The sequence below is a fragment of the Dromiciops gliroides genome, chromosome 3, assembly GCF_019393635.1.
Source record: "Dromiciops gliroides isolate mDroGli1 chromosome 3, mDroGli1.pri, whole genome shotgun sequence".
NCBI lineage: Eukaryota > Metazoa > Chordata > Mammalia > Microbiotheria > Microbiotheriidae > Dromiciops > Dromiciops gliroides.
Window position 1 is genome coordinate 64,416,608 of NC_057863.1, and position 5,658 is coordinate 64,422,265.

The 5,658-nt window shown below is 38.3% G+C and overlaps 1 pseudogene; it reads left to right on the plus strand.

Annotated features, from left to right (window-relative positions):
• Positions 1-4,597: 4,597 nt before the first annotated feature.
• Positions 4,598-5,296, plus strand: LOC122747143 (annotated as a pseudogene).
• The last annotated feature ends 362 nt before the right edge of the window (positions 5,297-5,658 follow it).

The following is a 5,658-nucleotide window of genomic DNA, read 5'->3' on the forward strand; positions in this document are numbered from 1 at the left end:
CAGTGCTCTATCTACTGTGCCACCTAGCTGACTAGAGTAAGGTATAAGAAGACAGGAAAGGATAGGTAACAAAGGGCTGGTACCTGACTGGCCCACCATCTTGTCTAGTCATACATATCTTTCATATCATCTTGTATGCCATTTCTCACATACAAGTCATCATTAATTCCATACTAGAGTCTACTGATGTTCACCATAGTTTTATCCTTTGCTCTGTCAGTGGTTTACAATTTTACTTCTTACAAGATTATGGTATTTCCATGATTTGCAACCAAACAGCATCACAGGGAGAATAGGAATATGAAGGAGAGGACTTGCAGTCGCAAGCAGTTTGAAATCATGGAAGGCATGATGCAATTTCCCAAAATCCAGCCTACTCTCCTCCTCCTCCTCATTTCTGGGCCTAGCTCATTATTTATCTACAGCTCATATCCAAGATATGTATGTTGATTGGTTAACTGCCTGTCCACATAATCTAAGCAATGTGTATTCTTTATTCACTGTGTTTTTTCGATGTAGACTGTTAGACTCTATTACTTACATTCCTGTGGGTTTCACTGAAGGAACTCTGGGGCATTCTGTAACTTGGTGCAATTCAATGTCATCTGTGAAGAGAATACTAACAGCAAACAGCAACAGGAAAGTGCTTTACATACGTTACCTTATTTGAGATTTCTGGATTTGGAAAGCTTCATTATCAGCAAAGAATCCTTTTTGGATTCTGATCGGGTTATCTTCTAGGACACTGGATTTGCATGACTTTAGATCAGCAATCATTGCCCTATTTCACAATGTACGTGATGTCAATACTCAGAGGGCCCAGACAAAACTTCTCTCCATAGTTACATCTGACACAGAGTGACTTGTATCATTTGAAAATAAGCATGAAAGCTAGGTGGTGCGGTGGATAGAGTACCAGCCCTGGAATCAGGAGGGCCTGAGTTCAAATCTAGACTCAGACACTTAACACTTACTAGCTGTGTGACCCTGGGCAAGTCACTTAACCCCAATTGCCTCACTAAAAAAAAAAAAAGCTACATTTTCTTCCACTAAGTCAGTGTTTTGTTTTGTTTTGTTTTGTTTTGTCAATTAAAAAAAATAGATAAATTCTTATATTCTCAACATCTACCTCTCAGTCAATTGTATGACTGGAAAGCTGTGATCTGCTTTAAAAAGTCACCTTCTAAAGGCTGTTTATTTCATTCTTATTTTTAGGAAATGAAAGGTACCCTTAATGTGTACATAGGCAGCTCATAAATAATAATAGCTGGGCAGGTAGGTGGCACAGTGGATAGAGTACTGGCCCTGGAGTCAGGAGTACCCAAGTTTGAATCTGGCCTCAGACACCTGACACTTACTAGCTGTGTGACTTTGGGCAAGACATTTAACCCTAATTGCCTCACCAAAAATAATAATAATAATAATAGCTAGTGTTTGTCCAAGGCCTTAAGGGTTGTAGAGGGTTTTTTTTTGGGGGGGGGGGTTGGTGAGGCAACGAGGGTTAAGTGACTTGCCCAGAGTCACACAGCTAGTAAGTGTCAAGTGTCTAAGGCCGGATTTGAACTCAGGTCCTCCTGAATCCAGGGCCATTGCTTTATCCACTGCACCACTTAGCTACCCCTAAGCCCTTAAAGTTTAAAAAGCACTTGACATACATCATCTCATTTCATCTTCCCAACTCTGTGAGGTAGATATTATAAGCATTATTACCCCCATTTTATAGATGAGAAAACTGAGGATTAGAGAAATTAAGTCTTAGAGGCAGGATTCAAACTCAAGTTTCTTCTGACTCACTTTCCATATTTCTCTACTCTTTCCCACAATGCTGTGATTTCTCTAAAACACAGCTTCGCAACTTTTCCCCCCCCATCATTTGGCAGTTAGTCTGGTGAAGCCTATGGACCCCTACTCAGAATAATGTTTTTAGATTCATAGAATAAAATACATAAGATTTAAAAGGAAATAAATTATATTGAAATACGGTTATCAAAATAGATTGTAATATTTTTTTCTCAATTACATGTAAAAGCAATTTTTAACATTTGGGTTTTTTTTAAATTTTGAGTTCCAAATTCTCTCCCTCCCTCTCTCTCCTTCCCGCCCCCCCCCATTGAGAAGGCAAGCAATTTGATAAAGGTTATGTACAGTCATGCAAAACATATTTCCATGTTGTGAAAGAAAACAGAGTCCAAAAAAAAAAAGACAAAGACAAACAAAGACAAAAAAAGACAAAAAAAGACAAGACAAATAAAGAAAGTTTTAAAAAGTATGCTTTGATTTATCAAAACAGTACACTAAATAAATAAATAAAGTTATGGACCCCGGGTTAAGAAACCCTTCTCTAAAACAAAGCTTTTAATAGGGATGAAAAGCAGGTATATCAGAGAACAATTATTTCTCCGTTAACTTTACAAATAAATAAACAAACAAATAAAATTAACATCTGTAATTCTCTTTTCCCCTCCCCACCCCCATTCTTGTGGACTCTTCCCTTTGAGAGATTTTCAGAAGCTACCCCCATCACCATTAAGACTGTGGCATCAGGCAGCTAGGTGGTGCAATGGATAGAGCACCGGCCCTGGATTCAGGAGGACCTGAGTTCAAATCCGACCTCAAACACTTGACACTTACTAGCTGTGTGACCCTGGGCAAGTCACTTAACCCCAATTGTCTTAAAAACAAACAAATAAACAAAAAAAGACTGTGGCATTTCCCTCACGGATTTTATATGTGCATATCTTTCAGATCCAGTTACTTTTCTTTATTTCATTTTCTTTAATTAGCACCTTAGGTACTGGGGCAGCATAGTCCAAATACTGAAGTTTACCTATTGTCACTGATGAAAACAGATAAAAATAAAGCAGGTCTGTTCCATTTTTCATCTATGTTGTTTTCATGTGAGTTTCATCTACAAAGGTTCTGAGGATGATCTGGTTTAGCTAAATCTCTTGCTTCTTTCTTTGCAGGCTTATTTTTTTTCCATGTTTTCTTTTCTTTCTTAAAAAATGTAAATTAAATTCATTTTTTTCCTCCGTGTTAAGTTCAAAACTGTCTCCCTCCATACCCAGTATTACAGAAGGTCACCATTTGACACAGTTGATATATATATAGATAGATGATAGATAGAGGATGATGATAGACAGATAGATAGATAGATTGATTGATAGATAGATAAGAGATATAAAACCATATTATGCACATTTCTATTTATCAGTTTTTTCTTTGAAGGTGGATAGCATCTTCCGTCATAGGTCCTTTGTAGTTGATTTGAATATTTATAATAGAATAACTGAGTTGTTCATAGTTTATTCTTCAAAGAATGTTGTTATTGTATCCAACATTCTCTTGGTTCTGCTCATTTTATTCTTCATTATTTCATACAAGTCTTTCCATGTTTTCCTAAAATCAACCCGCTCATCATTTCTTTTCTTTTCTTTTTTTTTGGCAGGGCGATGAGGGTTAAGTGACTTGCCCAGGGTCACACAGCTAGCAAGTGTCAAGTGCCTTGAACTCAGGTCCTCCTGAATCCAGGGCCAGTGCTTTATCCACTGTGCCACCTAGCCGCCCCCTTATCATTTCTTACAGCACAGTGGTATTCTATCACAATCATTTATCACAACTTATTCAGTCATTCTGCAACTGATGGGCATCCCTTCAATTTCCAATTCCATACCACCACAAAGAGAGCTTCTATAAATATTTTATAACATATAGGTTCTTTTCCTTTTTCTCTGATCACCTTGGGAAACAGTTCTAATAGTGGTATTGCTGGGTCAAAGGGTATACAGTTTTATAACTCTTTGGGCATAATTACAGATTACTTTCCAAAATGGATAGGTCAGTTCACAGTTCCACCAACAGTGTGGAACTTTCAGAATGGAATCATGATGGTGGGCAAGAATAAGTGCCTTGCCAAAAGCAGTTAAAAATAAAGAGTCAAGAAAAAAATGGTTGATCCACTTAGTTGTTTTTCAAAGTTTCATATTTGTATTTTTTCAACATTTGTTTTCATAAATTTTCTCCCTCCTTCCCTTCCCTCCCTCCTCCCCAAGACGGAAAGCAATCTGATATAGGTTACATATGTACAATCACATTAAACATATTTCTGCATTAGTCATGTTGTTTGTTTTTGGTGGGGCAATGAGGGTTGAGTGACTTGCCCAGGGTCACACGGCTAGTAAGTGTCAAGTGTCTGAGATAGAATTTGAACTCAGGTCTTCCTGAATCCAGGGCCAGTGCTTTATCCACTATGCCACCTAACTGCCCCCCTAGTCATGTTGTGAAAGAAGAATCAGACCATAAGGGAAAACCTAAAAAAAGAAAAAAAAAAAGTAGAAACAGTATGGTTCAATTGGCATTCAGAATCCACAGTCCTTTTTTCTGGATGTAGAGATCATTTTCCAGGTTGATCCATTTCCTTTTAAAAAAATTTTTGTTTTCTTTTTCATTTTTATGCAGGGCAATAAGGGTTAAGTGACTTACCCAGGGTGACACAGCTAGTACGTGTCAAGTGTCTGAGGTCGGATTTAACCTCGGGTCCTCCTGAAGCTAGAGCCAGTGCTTTATCCACTGTGCCAACTCGCTGCCTCAGGTTGATCCATTTTCAAAGAAGGATTGGTATGAAGTAAAAGCACCAGCTATGTTTAACATTCACAATATTAACAAGATACTGGTTACAAAGACTCAAAGAACAAAAATTTCCTCGGATGGTTTTCAGGATCAAGTTTTTTAAATGAGCCTTGCTGCTCTGCAGAATGATGAGGTTTCTTTTTGTAAGTTCAAGATAATTATGGAAGATGTTCAGGGTTAAAAATTGTTTGACTAATTTCCATGGAATGGACCTTATGCAGGACAAGGTGTGCTTCATGGTCATAAAGTGGAAGACCATGACTAAAGACCACACTGATGTCAAAACTACCAATAACCACTTGTTCCACCTCTTTTGTGTTGGTTTTACCAAAAAGTGCAACAACCAGATTCATAAGACCTCTTATGCTCAACACCAAAGGGTCCATTGAATCTGTAAGAAAATTATGGCAATCATGATCTGGGTGGTGAAGACAAATGATTTGAAAGAAGTTTTCAATAAACTTATTCCAGACAGCATTGGAAAATACATAAAAAAGGCATTTCAGTCCATTCACTCTCTCTGTGATGTATTTGTTGAAAAAGTCAAGATGCTAAAGAAGCCCAAATTTGAATTGGGAAGCTAATGGAACTACATGGTGAAGGTGGTGGCTCTGGGAAACCTTCAGGAGATAAAACAGGCACAAAAGTAGAAAGAATTGATGGTTAAAATAAGGACGTATAAAAATTTAAAAATAAAAATTTATCATTATGAAAAAACTCTGAACATAGCCAGAAAACAACTCCTGGAGCAGCAGAACCCACAAGAAGGCAGCTGAGATTATTTTCCAGCCCAAGGCAACTTGGAAGTTTGGCAGGAGGGGGAGCCGGGCTGGCAGTGGAGTTCAGCTCCACTATTACACTGACACTGATCCAGCCCCAGGCACATTGAACTGGAGAAACTTACCCCAAAGCCACCAAATCAGCTGCAGTGTTGGCATCTTCTGGAACTAAGCTCATGGTCTGGTGAGAGAGATGAACAGCTGGATGGGAGGGGGCTTCTACGGGAGTATATGCAGGAGCTAAGGGAGG